Source organism: Manis pentadactyla, chromosome 4, assembly GCF_030020395.1.
Source record: "Manis pentadactyla isolate mManPen7 chromosome 4, mManPen7.hap1, whole genome shotgun sequence".
NCBI lineage: Eukaryota > Metazoa > Chordata > Mammalia > Pholidota > Manidae > Manis > Manis pentadactyla.
Window position 1 is genome coordinate 182,363,636 of NC_080022.1, and position 18,209 is coordinate 182,381,844.

Consider the following 18,209-nt stretch of genomic DNA (forward strand, 5'->3'; position numbering starts at 1 on the left):
TTAATATATTCCAATCAGTTAACATTAAACATGAGAAGAATGAGGCTCAGAGAGGGGAGGTGACTTGCCCAAGGCCACACAGCTACTGGGGGCCAGATGATCTACCTATGAATTGGCCAAAAACACTGGCATCTGCCAAATCAGTCCACATTCCAGAGAGGGGCCCTGCAGCACACAAAGGACAAGGTACACACACCCCCAGGCCACCCCAATTCTGTGCCGCACTTCCATCACCCACCTCCTTTCCCTCCACGGTTAGTTAATTCAAGGCTTCTGCTAAGGCACAGGGGCCTCAAACTCAATCATCCGCAGGAAGCTGGCAGAACACAGAAAGGAGGGGAGCCAGCTGGGCATTAGAATTAAGAGAGAGGAGGAACTGGACAGTCCCAACGATGTGGCACTTTGTGGCTCCCAGAGTCTGTGCCAAGGGAGACTACTGGTCAGCTTTCAACTGTCTCATTTTTCAAGTAAAGCCAGAGATCCAGAATTTCATATGAAATACCCGCTATTTAAATATCAGCAATTGACTCAAACCATTTTAGCCCAAGACAGAAGTAAAAATAAACACACCCACCCCCAGGCCCCCAGGGCCCGTGGGTTGGTGAATCATGCCTCTGAGGAATGCCCTTCAGGTTGACAGATCAGTTAACAAGACAGGGAAACCAGGTCTGAGATCCTGAGGTTACAAAGACCTTTGGGTCTGAAAGAAGGTTCCCTGGTATCCAGCCCTAACTTCTAAGAGGGAGGCGATTTCAAATAACCTACAAAAATCCCAGGCTCGTTATCCGTAATGCCCACGCGGCGGCTTGGGATGTAGGGCACTCTGGGGAAAACAGACAGTAGAAACAAACCAGCCATGTTTTTCCAATAAAACTCCTAAAATGTTCTCCTTAAGTAACCACGGTTCTGATTTTAGAGTAATAATGACGACGATAAATTAAAGACAGAAGCCCCAGTGGCTTCCAGCTCGAGGTTGTTCTGATGGAACATCCTAAAATTCAGACAGACGTAAGCAGGAGAAATGACCCTAGTTACCAGGGCCGGCCCATCTCCCACTTTCCTCCGCATCCCGTCCATAAAACAAGATGATTTACAGAGACGCGGGGAGGGACCCCGCGCTTCCCTGCTGCAGAATTTATTTCCCTTTAATGGGCTGCCATGCCTCCCCCTGCCTTCTAATCTCTTCCTCTCCTGTTTGCTCACCCTGCTCCTCCTCCAGGGGACGGTCGGGGGGTATCAAGGCGGCAAAATGCTACTGGCCACACAAAATGGATAAAGAACAAAAGGAGCAAGCGAAGTGGGCAGGAGGGGAGGAAAGCAGCCTCAGACTGCAGGGGCTGGCCTGGCACATGTGGGTTTTCCAAGGCTCCCACCTGGCTTTTATTGGGGAGAGAAACTTATTAAAGTGAATAATCCTGCCTTTGGTGAAAAATCAGAACGTAGCAGACAGTGGTGGCAGGAGCGTGGGGGATGGGAGAATCTATCCCCTTAAGGCGCCTGTGATTTATGCTCCTTCCACAGAGCTCCAGGCCTAATGGGGACCAGGAGCTATACTTAGACAACCACGGCAATTACTCCAAATTCCTACCCTTTCTTGCCCTCACCCAATTCTAGTCTTTCTAATACAGGACTGTCCTGAACCCTGGAGGCCAGAGGTTAAAAAGTGAGGGGAAAGTCTTGGAAGTTATATACCTGCTGGTGAAGGTCCCTGCCTTACACAAGGAGGTCTCCTTTGGTGGGGAGTGAAAACAAAATCCCTGTGCAAGTAATAAAAGACACTTGTCGGTCATGCTTTACAAAGCCCCTTCACTGACATCAGTTCATTTGATCCTTGCAAGAGCTCTGCTAGGTCAGTATGACTCCACTTTAAGAAGAAGGTTCTGGGGCCCAGAAGGGTTAGATGACCTGCCCTAGGTCACACAGCTAGCTAGTGACAGATCTCAGCCCAAGTCTAGAACTACGCCTACTTAAGTAAACCTGCCAAAGTTGCCTGACGCACATAGACACACACACAAAATTATCAAGGAGAAAAAATGCAAATATTCATGGTAAAAATAAAAGATCTAAGTGCCAAACTGAATTTTGAAAAGCCCACCTCAGACGACACTGAGACAGAAACGGCCAAACGGTATCTTGCTAAATCACATTTTTCTTTTCAACAACAGGAGAGGTTTTTCCTCCCCTCTCAGCATCCCAGAATTATGTTCTCTCGATTCCCTTCAGGCCCCAAATGCCTTTTAATCTTTGCAATAGCTCTACAAGGAGGAGGGACGTGCGGCAGGAGATTGTCAGGCATGACAGACTCCAGACCTCCCATAACTTCATCAGAAACCCTCTGCACAAACTCCCCAGAGGCCAAGTAACCCAGATGGCTCCTCTGGGTGGGGCCTAGGCAAAGTCAAGATTACACTGCAGGCTTCAGGCCTAAGACCCCCCAGGTGCTCAGAAAGCAGGGTGTCCACACACACAGTCCTTGTGTTTCCACACGTGGACTCAGGATATACCCATTCTGGTGGACAGACGCCTGGGGCCACTGGGCTGGGTCTCCTGGAAGTGAAAGGCAGACTTCTGAAACGCCCAGGCCTAAGTGAGCTGTGAGAATCTCAGAGCCAGAGATGGTTGCGGGAAGACAGAATCCAGACCAGATGGCCTGGCACCAGGGCTCCTCCTCAAGGCCTACCCACTCCGTGGGCTTGGTAGACTACAGGCTGATCTTTTTTTTCCCCTTTTCTGTCGTTTTCTCTTTCCCTACAGGGACCGCCGTGCAAATGTTGCTGGCTGGCTCTGGCCCTACTAAGAGCAATGAGAAATGCTGAGCCTCACCTTTGCCGGATTTATTAAGGCAAATTCCGTGCAACATCAGTAAAAGCTGGTGCATTATAACCAGCCTTTGGGGTCCAAGGAATGGGTCGTAAGTCAGACTTTACCAGGGCTTTGATCACATACAGGGGAAGATTCTGGAGAGACTAGAATGAGACCCTTTAACAGGGAAGCTGGGAGAAAGTTGTGACATTAGTCTGCGTAGCCACTCAGCTTCCATTTCCTTCCTCCTCCCCTCGAGGGCTCCCCACCTTTCCCGTGGGCCCCCAACCTGGATCCAGGTCTCATTCTCAGCTGGCAGCCCACCAAGTCCTAGAAGGTGTTAAGTGATAAGCCAGATAGTAATTTAATGATTTACACACCCAAGGGTAGCCAGCCCCTCCCCCACAGATTTTGCAGGTTAAAAAAAAAGGTTGTTTTTGAGAGAAAAGTCTTAAAAATTCAAAGGAGAGGTGTTCTGAGGCAGGGTCTCCCAATCTTGGCACTATTGATATTTTAGGTTGAATAATATTTTATTGAGGGGGCTGCCTTGCACAGTACAGAACGTTTGGCAGCTTCCCTGGCCTCTGACCAACAAGATGCCAGGAGTACCCCTCTACCCCTTAAGTTGTGGCAAGTTGATTTTAATTCACCTGGGCAGGTGTCAGTTTGGCCTCTGAAATTATCTTGAAACTGGAGTCAAGCTAGGACCCTGATTAAGATGCTGAGAAAACAGTGAAAGAGAAAGGAGTTGGGGGGCCAGACTCCTAATTAATTGAGAAAACGCAACGATGCCCTGTTTGAATTAGATTGCCCGGTGGAATGCAGGCCCTTTTTTGTGTGCTCATTCGTTTGAAACAAAAGTGGATCGAGTGGACTACAAAGGAGCCGGGGGAGGGGAGAGCGGGCGGCCAATGGGTTTGTGTGAACAGACCCGGTTTGGGGAGGGGACGGAGGCGCTGCAGTGACAGGACTTACAGAGGCAGTGATGGGCATCTGTGGATAAAATCTGCCCGCACAAGGCCCCAAATTCACTTCTTATTCCTAGTTTATTCCCATAATTCAATCACACAAACCTCCCCTATAGACCTGCACCACCCAATCAAGTGCCTGTCCAGTCAATGAGCCCTGGAAATGGGACAAGCCTGAATTGCAATGCGCCGTACGTGTAAAATACACACCGGATTTCCTAGACGTTGTATGAGAAAAACAAAAGAGACTATCTCCCTGGTAGGTTTTGCCACATCGACTGCATGTTGACATGATAAGATGGAAGATACACTGGGTTATATAAAATATATTATTAAAATTGATTTCATCTGTTTCCCCTGTTCTTTTCTTAACTGTGGTTACTAGAAAGTTAAAAATTGCATCCATGGCTTGAGTTTCATTTCTACAGGACAGCACTGCTCGAGCCTAATGGTTCTCAGTTCTGCTCTCTCTCCTGGTCCCTCCTCCCCTTCCGGTGGATTTACTGCAGATTATCCGATCCTTTTAAAGAGTTTATCAGTCTTCATTCACTTGCCTAAGACACTCTCGCCGTGTCTTCTGCACTAAAGCCTAAGGTGGCACTTGCGAGGGACCCCGAAATGAGTCAGACTCTCAAAGCAGAGAGGGGACCAGAGCTCCAAAGGACCCAACGTAGCCCCTTAAGAACTGCGGTAGAGCAAGCGATGCCCCCAGGCCCCACCAACACAGACTACAAAGGCCTCCCTGCCAGGCCCACTGCCATGCTGGATCGGCTCCATCTGAGCAGCTGGGAAACTTGGTTTATACCTTCAACACAGAAGCGGCTCTTCTGGTTCTGCTTATCTTCCTGGAGACACGAGCCCTGCCACCTGTTGTCCCTCTGCATATCACAGCTTTCTTTCTCTTTTCCTTTCTCGTCTGATACAAGGCTTGTATGTCTTCAGGGAAAGGAGATGTGTTTGAGGAGATGGGGTTGTGGCTCCTGTGCCCCAAGACGACCCCTTCCCAGGCCGAAAGTTTTGCTTCATTGAGTCAGCAAAGGCCCAAAGAGAGAGCAATGGAGATGACCAAGAAAGGGCTGTCATCCCAACCGACTGCGTGGACAGTGAACGCTCATTTTCCCCAAAAGCCAAGTTAAATATATCAGTGATCGGAACCATGACTAGAAAGGGGTTATCACCTGGGTGCAATTGTGGCCCCTCCTGGAGGACCTGGCAGTGTCTGGAGGCAATTCTGTTTATCATGGCTGCAGCAGGGGAGCACCACATGCACCTAGAGGCCAAGGGATGCCGCTGAACACCCTACAATGCCAGGAAGGCCCCCACAACAATGATCCAGTCCAAAATGCCAATCGTGCCAAGGCAGAGAGACTATGATCCAGAACGCGGAGGAGACCAGCCCCCTGCGCCCCCACCACCAAGCCAGAGCTTGCTCTGGTCTCCGGCATCAAGCACCACCCGCCCTCCCTCAACGCCAGCAAACGCACCCGGGAGGAGCTCCAGGAAAACCTGAAGGATCAGGGCAAGAACAAGTGGGAGAACAACAACAGTGCAAACACGATTAAACAAATTAGCCCCACTAATTACCGAGTGTCTAACTCAGCACCTGGAGCAACAGCTGGGGTTGCACAGAACTGAGCAAACATCACCCCCAACTCAGGCAGGCTCTGGGCACCAGGCACCCTACTTGCCCCTCCCCACCTTCCTCTGGCAGAAGACCTGACTGAGAAAAGACTAGGCCATAAGGGCTCAGAGCAGAGCGGCTGCCCTCTGGAGGTGGGTTCGATACCACAGCCACATCTGGCCCACCTGCACACACCACCGGGGACAGTCCCAACAAGAGACGATTGCTCGGTGCCCCTCAAACCTCTTGGGCGGAGGCCCCGGCTTCCCAAGCTGCTGACTTCTACAGCTTCCCACGTGTCCTGCCTCCATGAGTACCAACTGCTTTGGGCTTGTGAAATGTCCCAGCAGAATGCGGTTGCCCTCTCTCCCAGCCTCTGTTTTAATTGCTTCTCGACCCTGCTCCTCGGGGCCTGATAGTATTTTTTTCAGTTTCTGCATTCTGGAAGAACTGCCCTTTGTCCTCTGAGGCATCCCCTCAAAGACCCGCAGCCCTGCATCTTGCTATGATGTTCCCCCCAAGGTAGAACAGTCTGCCTAGAAGCGCCCGGAGCTGGCTGGCTGCACCAGGCCACCCAGGGGCTCCCCATGCCAGCATCGCCGCAGCCAGGCCCTGCCACACCACGCCCAGCTGCAGCGCCCACAGCTGCTCCCCCCACCGTCACCCCTGAAATGCATCCACACCACAGTCACGTGGCTGTAGGAAGAGACCAGGACAACAGTCAGGGGCCACATTTAATTTTGATATAAAACCTGTTTTTTTTTAAGTTATTTTTCCAGACCGTACACTTTACCAAGTTGAACGGTGGCCCCTAAAAGACATGCCCACACCCTACCCCTCAGAATCTATGAATATGCCCTTATTTGGGATAAAAAGCTTTTGCAAGTGAAATTAAAGCTTTCAATGAGAGATGACATGAGACCACCCTGGGTTACCCAGGTAGATCCTAAATCCAAAGACTGGGGCCCTTCCAAGAGACAGAAAAGGAGAAGAAAGACAGAAGAGCAGACAGAGACACAGAGGAGAGAAGGCCCCGTGAGGACGGAGGCAGAGCCCGGAGCGGTGCTGCCGCAAACCAAGGAATGCCAGTAGCCACCACCAGAAGCCAGAAGAGGCAGCAAAGGATGCTTCTCTAGAGCCTTCAGAAGCCGTGGATGCCTTGATTCTGGACGTCTGGCCCCCAGAGCTGGGAGAGAAGCGATGTCTGCTGCTGGCTCGGTCGGTGGCGATCTGTTCCAGCAGCCCTAGGAACCTAACACACACACACACTCCACGCCACCCCTGATCCACCAAGCTGCCCACCTATGTGGCTTATTCAGCACATGGTATGGAACTGTGGGCTTGAGTTGTGCACTCATTCATTCATTCACTCATTCACACTTTTATTAGACACCTGTGCTGCCCAAATGTCGCCTCCTGGGAGGGTTTCCATGACAACTCCATCACAAATGGTCCTACTTCCCCACTACAGATCCCTGTGGGGCCTCTTGCTTTCTTTTTCTTCACATCCCTTATTGCGCCCAACATTATGTATTTATTTGTATACTTGGATATTATCTGTCTTCTTCATTTGAATATATGCTTCCTAAGGACATGGGCTAATGCTGCTTATATACTGCTAAAATTCACAAGGAGAATGCCTAGCATATAGTAGCTTCTTAAAAATATTTGGTCAGATGAATAAAGTCATAGTTCTTATCTTCAAGAGCAGAGAATGTCTAGAACATTTTCCTATGTTTTAATTCTGGAGCTGTGTGTGTGTATGAATAAAAAGGCTTCCTCTGCTCCCTCCCTTTGGGTCACCAAGGACTTTTACACATAACACACTGGCTCCATGACTTGGGAGTATCTCGTTACTTGTCTTTGGAAAAAATGGGAATTTTCTCTGAAGGGAAATTCCTGTGCTCCTGGTAGCTAAAACATATTGCCTAGAATGCCCCTAAATTTTTAACAAGTGACCAGTTTTCTGCCTCTCTCATTTCTAGCACTTTCTTCAAGAAACACAAGTTGAGATGCAAGAGTGATGACTTGGGGACAGATGCCTCAGCATGTAGAGGTCATGCTGATTAGCAGACTGACATTCCCATGGCAGCCGGGGCTCCAAGTGGATGACTGCCACTGAGGCTTGCAAAGTTCCTGCACACCTAAGGGCATCCATGACACCGCAGTCACAAAGAGAAGATGCAGCTGGACCTCGTCTGTAGGAACTCTAGATCCAAGGACTCTCGGTGTAAAGGAATCACACACTTTGGTCAACAGGTAATTGTACTTCTAGCTCAGCCCAGATGAGTGCAACAGGCTGCTAATCTCCAGCCAGAGAACAAGCTCCCGTCTCTTGGAAGAGGCCCTCTCTGTTCACTCATTCGCCAGACTTTAGATCTGCCGGTAACATCACGGAGCTGTTTCAGGGCAGGATAGTAAGTAAACAGAAGTCTTTAGGGTTCTGATGTGGGGTGGGGGGTGGGGAGCTTTAATGGGGGGAAAACAATGGAGTAACAAGAGAATCTGAAAATGTTAAAGAAACTTTGTCCTTCTAGAGAAAGTCAAACATATTATTTGTACTTCAGTCTACTTTCGTTTGAAATGCTTACAAGACCATTTAAGAAGATGGCCCCGTTTCCTAACCTTTCCCTCTAGAACAGCCTGTCCACCATCGTGTTACCCTGGCCAGAAGATTGTTCAGTGAGGAACCCTCAGAGAGAAAGAGAGAGAGAGAGAGAGAGAGAGAACGATCTGAATGTGAGAGAATACGAAAGTCCATTCAAATGGTTTCAAATTTACACTGCAGCTAACTAAAAAAACTACCATTTGTCAAACTTTGGTGAAGTTTCAAAAAAGACCATCCAACTATCTGAAAGGCTATGAATAAACAGGCTTCTTTTTTGTAATACAGACCTGGATGGGGCTGGGTTTTCTGCATGCACATCACAGCAACATTTATCTCTATAGATTGAATGCAGAAATGGGTATGAGAATCCAGCCATTTCCTACTAAGCCAGACAACACACAGCTCAGCAAAAATAGGAAAAAAAATGCCACTCTTCTCAATTTTTTTGTTTTGGAAATATACTTATCTTTCATAAATAGACGTTAAGATTAAAATACAAGAGCTGTATTATTGCTACTTTTCGGTGAATAAATACATTTTCTAAATTTCTCAGTTTTCATTTCTAGTACCATAAATATCAGTAACTATGAGCACAATAAAAAGCTCTTTGGGGCCCTCGGTAACTTAAGAGAGTAACAGAATCCTGAGACAAGAACACATCCTGAGAATCACTATTAGAAGAATATTTAACAATTTTTATACATAGGGAAAAGAAACAGATCATGGCACATATTGGTGATTTTATTCTCTTCTTTGGGGTTTTCCTCTATTATTTTCTGTAAGTACATAGTGCATATTGCATCTAATTCTCTATAGATAACAGCACGTAGGTGAATTGGTAGACAGATGCTCTAAAAATTATTTCCGGCCTTCTTCCTCCTCAGACTTTTTAATGAAGACCTACACAGTGTCTGGCACATAGTAGGTGGTTAGTGGCTCTTCCACAAGGCCAATGACTCGTTGGCTTAGTATTAATGTTGCCTCCCCACTATGTCATAGGGAGCTTTGTCTGCTTAATAAAAAGCCTCCTACTTAAGTTTTTTTTAAAATACATATATGTATATCACACACAGAATTCTAGCATTTAGCCAACTCCTATATTTATTATTGTTTCCCACAGTGCAAAGAACAATGCATAGAGGGTATACTTGGCATAGGTCTAGAACAATGATTCCTAAATTTATTTTCTCCTGGGAAGTGGGGGAGCTATTAAATTCTCAAAAAACAGTAACAACAACAATATACGGTCATTTCATTGAAAACATTTTTTAAAAAGCTGAGGGGAAAAGTGGGAAAGCACAAAACTAAACCCAGGCTCAGGGGGCGGGGCTGCGTGTGTTAATTTCCAAAAAAAAAAAAAAGACGACGATGACTAAGATCTGAAGCTTGAATTTGTTTTCCTTCCCCGAACAGGGAAAATAATCATAAATAGCAACGCTCCCATATCATTAGAGGATGCTGAGAAAAGAGTAACTTAAAAGAAAACCTTGGTCTTTGGTCACCTGGCTCTTTCTGGGTGGCCTTTGCGTAACCAGCTCTGAGATTCCTGTTCCTGCAGCCATGAAAAGCAGCTAATGAGCATTCCCCCGGGAGCAGTGGGAACCAGAGGGCTACGGACCAAGGTGGCTGGTTCTGAAGAATTTCTGGAATGGGCATCCTGGAATCCAGAAGCCCCGGAGACCTCTGGCCTGGAACAGAGCACACGCTCTCTCCTGCCTGGAGGACCAGCACAAGACTAGTTTGAAACCCATTCCTGCTGACAGGCAAGCGGCCAGAGCATCCAGGCCCGTTTCCCGCAGGCCCAGCTCCGCAGCCCCTGAGGCCCTTTCGTGGTCAGGCACACAGACCCCGTCTGAGGTTTTCCATGCCACCTCTCCGGCGGCTCTGGCCAGGTCCCTGCTCCCCTGGGCTGCATAATCAGCAGGCTCGGCCGCCAAGCCGGGTGTACTGGTTGCCCACTCCCAAGCAGAGCCCTGGAGCCCCCTCCTCCCCGGAGCCACTCCACGCCCATCCCCACCCACCTCCCAGCCCCGCCTCGCCCACCGTGGGTCCCCGCGCAGCAGTTCCAGGGCCCCCCACCACCCTCACGCTGACACGTTCCCTAATCCACTGGCAAACGTAGAGCAAGTCCACAAAGCCCTGTTGTCACCACCTCAGAGCCAAATTTAGTCTCAACCCATTTAGAGACTCTTAAACTATGGTGGGAAGAAGGAAAATGCAGGAGCTAAAACTCACACTTATCTCTCACCTAGACCCTGTCCTCTCCATCTCACTCCATCCTTCACCCTCCCGCCCCCCAAATCACAAATTCCACTTTTTGAGAGGTCATATATATAGTCTCTCCTGCAGGGCTGTCAATCTCTAAAAGCACTGAAACCACAGCCACCCCCTTTGCAGACGTACCTGGGCTGCGCACGCAGTCAAGCCCACGCGCATGCATGACCATAACACTGAACACAGAGCAAACTCTCCCTGCCCCCATGCCAACTGGGCACACTCCCCTAGGCCACAGGGACACCCTGCTCCCCTCCTAAGCTGTCATGACACCCTCTTCAAAAGAACCTGGAAAAGGCAAGAGGGGATGCACCAGTTGATGGGTTTTCCATTTTAAAGAACAGAGGCCAGGGAAGCACACCCTTCTTTGTGTTCTGAAGTTTACTTTCAGCTTCAGCAAGTGAAAGGGTTTTTTTTAATATAATTTTTTTTTAAGTTATATGACTTTAATTAAATACACTTATTAAAAGGGTGAACTATTTGGAGAGGCTGTTTTTGTGCTAGAGGCACATTTTCCAGCGCGCTGTAGAGCGTCTGCATCCGTCCGCTCTAGGCAATTTTTAATGCACAAATAAATCCGCACCTGACGTGCTGACAGATTATTATGCAGTGTGGCAGCCAACAAAAGTAAACACAGGGCAAGTTTTAACCTCTTGTAGTCACAGAGCTTTCCCTGCTGGGCCCTGCTCAGGTGCACATGGCTGCTGGCAAAGCCTTTCTTCCAGTGGGGCATCTTCCTGTCCTGGAGCCCACCCTGTCCCTAGAAACAGGAGGCTCCTCTCTCATCAGGCCGTCTGGAGCGTGGTATGAGCAAAGGGACAGGAGACGACCAAGAGACAGGAAGATTGGCAACACATGGTGCTCCCCAAGCACCCTGCCTCCCCTCCATCCTGTTTACATTGCGGCCCTAAGATCCATGGGCTTCTGCACAGCAGGTCGATCCGCAATCTGCCAGCATGCTCCATTTATCCTTGCAGCCAGCAGAGCTGGCACTGCAGATGGAGAGCCCATCCATGTGTCTCTCCCAGCTTTGCCCAAAGTGCGAGAGGCAGGACAATTATTGGAAAGCTAAAGGGGAATCAGGCAGTTTCCATACTTTGGAACTGAAATTATGGAAGTACAAATAAGCACACGGTGAGGGTAGTTACTGCAACTGCACTACAGAACGGCTGGTCTGTGTTCCTCCAGTTAGTGGGGCTTGCAAAGTGGCACCCCTGGAAATGCACACTTTGCAACAATCAGAGGTCTGTTTGGGTCACACTTACCTGGCCCATTCAGTGGGGCTCAATGGACTCATCTATCCTGCCTCCTATCTTTGAGCTGCTTTGCTCTGACCAGATTTTTTAAGATCTAGGCTTCCTCATCTGCATAATGCATCTTCCGCTGAGGAACTAGAGAGGGAGATTCTTAGAATGGAGGAGGGTTCTCTCACAGTCTCCCAGGATTGCTTTTCCACCTATTACCCCATTGACCCTGTGGCTGAGATCAGAGCATGTATTCTACACCTGTAAATAACAGTAATTATTATTCTAATTTACCGGGTGTTAATTACAACCCATATCCAATGCTAGGTGCTTTTCATACACTCTCTTATTTTATCTGCCAGCTCTCCAGGGTACGGATTAACCCCTTTATTACTATTAATTTGAACAGCTAGCGATGCTGCATCCCTGTTAACTCTCTCCACCGTACAGCTGAGGAAACTGATGCCTACAAACAGTAGGCTATTTCACCCAGTGAATCCGTAACATGAGCCAAAACAGCACAAGAACCAAGAAGTTAACTGTTAACAACACTGTGCATACATATTTCAAACACAGAGGAGGTTCAATTGTGACCACTGAAGAAATTTTTTTTTTTCTCTATGGATAAGTTTGAGGATACATAAATTTATTTTGCAAACAACAAGAGAGTTTGGGCACAATGAAATGTGATCAAATAAACAAGAAAATTCCTGCAGTGGGTGGAAGGCTCCACCAGGTGCCCTTCGAGTAGCCTGCCAACACATCTCTTTGCCAAGTGGACTGCTCCGACGCTGGGGCCCACCCACAGCTCTAGGGATTGGGGGAAAGCTTTGCTACAAGCTCCATGATGAGTGAGTATCTTCATTTCCACCGTGCCTTTTCAAGGGCCTTGGACTGAATGCTCCCTTCCATGCTGCCTGGAATGCCTTGCTTGTGGCAAACGAGAAGGGTTTAGCTATTTGACCTCCACTGGTCAGATATTTTCCCTCTCACCTGGAAAGGACCAGCAAAATTTGGATCGTCACACTGAAATCTTCTGCCACCAGCAGCCAGATCTAGTTAGCCCATTACCAGGCAGATCATCTGGCTTGTGGACATCTGTCAATCTCCCAAGCTGAGGGAAATGCCCCATTTTGTGAAGCAAAGCCCGATGCCTGCTGCTGAAGCTGGAATTGCCAGGTCCTTCTTTTCCCAGCCTCCTTTGCATCTAGGGCAAGAGCAACATGCTCAAGTTCCCCTAATTAGGCACACCTGTGCCTGACTTTGAGCCTGAAGCAGTAATGCAAAGCAGCAGAGAGACTGAGAGCCCCACTTCAGTGAGAGCAGAGCAACAGCAGAGGCCTGGTGGTGCACTGGGAAAGGCCGTGGTTCTGCTGAAGCCTCCCATACCCTGCCTCAGCGGCATATGCCATGATGGACGTGCCCAGGAGAAGTGACATTGCCATCACACCAGCTCTGCAGCGTTTGGGACATGCTCCTGTCTGCAGAGCCTCTGAACCTGGTTTCCCCACCCTCATGGAGATGCTGAGCTAAAACAGTCTGCTCTTAATAAATCCCTTCTCAGCCTCAATTAGCCAGGGGTGATTTCTGTTGCTTGCAAACAAGAACGCTGATGGATATAGGCTTCTGTGCAAAAATCCTAGCACAGGTACTCGGAAGTGACAACGCTATGTCTCTTATGTTGTTTTTGGTTTGGTTTGGTTTTTGCTTTTATTAATCTTAACTTTATATTGCAATAAAATACCCAATAGAAAAATGCACATTTCATGAGAGTACAGCTCATTGGATATTCATGGAGTGAACACGCCCATGGGACTAGTACTCATATCAAGAAACAAGATCATTACCAGTGCTCCCAGAAGCCCACCTTCCGCTCCCTTCCTGTCATCACCACCAAGGACAGTCACTCTCCTGACCTCTGACACCATAGATTAGCCTTGCCTGTTTTTGAAATTTGTGTAAATGTAGGAATACACTGTATAGTTTTCAATCTGGTCTGTGTGCTGTCTTCATCTGTTTATCTTTCACGCAACACAATACTTGGAAGATTCATCTCTCCGGGTGTGCGCCACTACGGGTCATTCACTTTTACCACGGCACAACATTTCACTGAATGAATACACCGCAGCCTATTTACCCATTCTACTGTGGACAGGCATCTGGGGACTTTTGAATTTGGGGCATTTCAGAAAGGAATGCTATGCACATTTGGGTACATATCTTTTGGTGAACTTATTTTTGTTGGGTTATCTATCGATATTCATAAAGTATAAATAAATGTCTAACTTCAGTAGATGTTACCGAGTTTTCCAAAGTGGTCCTATCCATTAGAACGGTTTTTAATTGAACTTCCAGAACTATTTTTGCCCCAACGCTATGAGACACAGGGGAAGACAGAGAAGGGTAAGAACGGTGTAGGTAACACTTCATATGGGGACACTTCGCCCTTCTTAAATGGTTTCACTGCAGAAGTATTAAGCAGCCTTGGTATTTGGCACTCTGCCACCACGCTTGCCCCGGGCTAAATGATTGCCGACGGGTCATTGTGAAAGTCGAGGACACAGCTGGAAAAAGACTTCTGAACTCTTGGCCTCTGACCCAGCAGCACAGACTCACACATTCTTGCCAGCCCCATTGGCCCCAGGAAACCAGCAGCTAAGTCTCTGGGCCTTATGCGATGTCACCACTTACTCCAGCATCTGAGAGGACATGGCTTGCACCTGGACTGGGATCATGGGCCTGAATGTCTATGGGGCCAGGGGTAACTTAAATCAGGCCGAGAGGGCCAGGCATGGTGCGATCAGGTCAGGAATGTGGGGTTCAAATAAATTGACAGCGAATGTCCAGCCTTAAAGGGACATTTATTACTCAGCTAATTGATTTCTGCCATATGGGAAAGAAGAACCCACTGTTGCCAGATTTTTCTGACTTTTCAAGGCAAACTAGAACACTGAGTTTGTTTAATGAGATATTTCAATGTGTAATGCAATTAACTTTTAAGAAACACACTGGACACCGTCAGCTCAACAAAGCACGTCTATGGATCATATGTGGCCCATGAACCACTGATGGACTAACTCAGACTTGATGGACTGAGTGTATTACACTCACAGTAAGAGGCCTTCTAGGGCAGCACAGAGCAGACCTGAATGGAGGTAACCGACAGTTACCCCCAATTCCTCCTCCCTTACATGGGTGAGCCCTCCCCCTTACTGATGACCCTTTTTGCTGCCCTGATTAAGTCAACATCAAACCTTAAAGCCATACACATCATGAACACCTGAGACAAGGTGCCTCCCACCTGGGAGAACAGCCCTTTTTGTTCTCTCCTTCCCATCTGGCCATGATGTGTCATGGAATCACTACAGGTCATTGGCTCTGCCCCCCAGACCTCATTTCACCTGGCCGAATCCGTTTGAATTGACTACAGCTGGTGAAGTTAAGCACAACTTGGAAAGCAATTAATCCATGAAAGAAGTCAGCAATGAAAAGACAGTCTCCGGCAAGGCAGACCTTCTTTTCCAAAAAGCCCAATCTCCATCCATCAGTTTTCAGTTTCAATACTTTACATACCCAGGTGGCTACAGTTGCATTTAAGAATGTGTCCACTTAATTCTCCTCTTCTGCTTCTCCAACCCTAAGCACAAGTACCATCTTCCTGCCTCCACCTTCATTCCCTTATCCAACTGCCCTTAGACAACACATCTCTGTCACATGTACACACACACACACACACACACACATCCACTCACCAATTCCAAGAGAACAGGTGGGAACCATCTAGCAGCAAAAATGAATGGGAATAAAGTGCCCTTATTGTCTCCTGGCTTCACCACTCACTTTCTTGTTCTTAGTTTGGCCAGATACATAGTAAGTGCTCAATAAGCATCTGTCAAGTGTCCTGTAGCTCCTGAGACAAAATAGCAAAGTCTGATGCATGGTATTTAGCTAAGAAGCAAACAGCCCCCTTTGGAGTAACATGAATGCTTACCAAGGACGTGTAATCTCGCCACACCCCTTCGGCAGGTTGAGACAGGTGTCCTCAGACAAGGAAATGGAGGCACAAAGCAGTGCTGAAGCCACCTGGGCAAAGGCAGTTGGAGAGGCAGGAGGAAAAGCCGGTTCCAGATACTAAGCCTCTAAACCCTTGGTGTGTCTATTTCCCAAGTGGCTACGTGTCCTCCAGTGGCCATGATGATTAGTCAATAAATTAATAACCTAAGTGCTCAATAAACATGAGCTGCGTACAAGACACTTTTCCATCATGAACTAATGCAATTCTTCCAAAAACCCTGTAGGGCTTGATTGAGGAGTCTCAGGAGGATAAACAGCTGCCCATGGAAATTATCAAGTGAATCTCAGAGGTTCTCAAATGGAGGGCTTTGGGAAAATACAGTAGGGGGACTTTTTGTGTTATCACAATTCATGGGGGTACTGCTGACATTTAATAGGCAGGGATTTAATAGGCTGAGTATGTATATCATGCAGGACTTCCCCTCCGAAATGTCAGCAGCACCCCAGTTGAGAAACACTGGTTTTTCAGCAAAGGCAGAGCCAGGACCTGAACTGGGGGCCAGTGCGTCCCAAGAACCCTACTCTTCTTACTGCTCCCTCCTGGAGTTTCAAAGACGTTCACAGTGCCACGTGCACTACCTCCTGGTGGAGCGACTGACTGCCCTTTGGGCAACATCTTGTAAGTAACTTCAGCAGGTAGAGAACAGATCTTGATCTAGAACAATAAGTGTGTCTCTCCAAATGAGAAAAGATATCAAAGAAATATCCCCTGGAGCAGATATAGCTCTGAATTTAGTGCTATGAGGAGGTGCATTCATTTTTCTTTTTTTTTTTTTTTTTTAAGATAGAGGCATTGCTTCAAAGGCTGCAACTGCATAGAAGAGAGAGAATTAATAGAATAAAGCAGACCACGAGCTGCACCAAATAACTCGTCAAGCTCATGCATGCTCAAAGAAGTGAGTGTCGCCAGAGACTATTTGCAGCTCGAGGGTCCAGAGAGGGCCCCGTGAAGACAGCAGGGCTTCAACTGGCTTCAAAAGATGGAACTGGTTCCAATCAGCAGGAAAGGAGGAAGGGAGGAAGGACAACAGAATCAGGCATGCAGCGCTGAGAATCGGCTTGCCAACTGAGGGGCGCTGAGGAGACCACCCTGGGTGAATCACAGCTTCCGTTTCCCAGCAGGAATGAGGCAGGATTCCATCTGTATGCAAGCAATTCTGATCTATCTCGTGGGTCATAGGAATCCATCACAGGCTAAAGCTCAGGACAGCTAAAGGCGGTCATTTCAGGAGTGGACAGACTGGACAGGACAGGGTGAGGTGAGGAGGCAGTCAGAAGTTCTCTCAGTAAACCCAGCAGGAGTAAGAGCCTCTGTGAGGAAGCAGCAATGGAAACAGCCCCCAAGTTCTGCCAGCTCTTTCTCAGTAGCCTTTTCCATGTTCAACTGGATAGGAAACCATTTGAAGGGGGGGGCTTGAGAGAAGGGCAGCGTTGAACCTCACTTCCTATCTTAGAGTCTGACAACCACAAGAACGATAGCAAACACTAAGGAGCAGCGTTTAGCTGTCATACGTTCAGCTAGGAATGTTGAGGGAATAGTAAAAGTGAGCAGAGTCAGAGTTGCAGTTTGGAGGCAATCTTGTCATTCTCAGATACAAAATGACACCTCTCCCACCGCCTTTAGGTGACCAGAGCGGCAACCTTCTGTGAGGATGTTAGGTGGCTCTCGATGGAACTTGCCTCCTGATACTATACCTCCATTTGGTCTCCAACCCTTGAGCTTAGGCTGGCCTTGGGCATGCTTTAACCAACAGAATGTGGCCAGTGTAATGCTGTGCTAGTTCCAACAAGAAGCCTTAAGGAGATCTGGCAACCATGTAAAAAGTCATGCTATCCTACTGGGTGTGGGGGGGTGTCATGCAAAGAGACTGTGTGGAGAAAGAGAATCCCCAAAATGATAAGGAAAAACACAGAAAGGAAGTGTCCCAATGACCCAGCTGAGCCCAGCCCCCAGCCAGCTCCGCAGCTGAATGAAGCCTCCTGAGTAACCATCAAGCAGACACGTAGAAGGGCCTCTCAGCCAGGTCCGGCTCAGATTCCAGAATCATGAGCCAAGGCATAGTTGCTGTCTTAAGCCAGATGTCTGGGGGTGGTTTGTTACGCAGCAATAGATGACTGATACACCTCCACCAGGCCAACGTCTGTGCTAGAGTATGCTCTGTGCCTGGGCAGGATATATGCCTATCCTTAGTGATGAGAAGTATGAAAACACACAGCAGTGAGGCAGAATCACTGCCATCTACAAGTGTTGCCCGACAACTGGTACCCAACCTTAGCACATAGTTGAACCCTAGATAAACATTTGTAAAACGTTTGTCAAATGGATGCATACCAATCACTCCAATTTCAATAGATTCTAGAGAAGCCTGTCCAAAACTTACTTATTCCTGCAAACCCTGCCAGGAACTCTTAACCTTCAATGTCAGGAAATGTTCTCATCAATCTGACCGTAATCCCCAAGCACATTGCCTGCTACCCAGTATGGATGGATAACAGCTGGCCACTAATTCAGTGCTCACCAATGCTGCACTTTCCTCAGCTGAGCTGAGCTCTCTTTTCATCCAGAAAGGCTCCTGCATTTGACTACTGAATGCTTGGGTTTGCCAACCTTTTCTAGC

General features: G+C 47.9%; 1 long non-coding RNA gene across 1 annotated transcript in view; it reads right to left on the reverse strand.

Moving 5' to 3' along the window:
* LOC118919846 (uncharacterized) overlaps positions 1-18,209 on the reverse strand; it is a 143,123-nt gene that overhangs the window by 55,956 nt on the left and 68,958 nt on the right. The window lies entirely within an intron of this gene.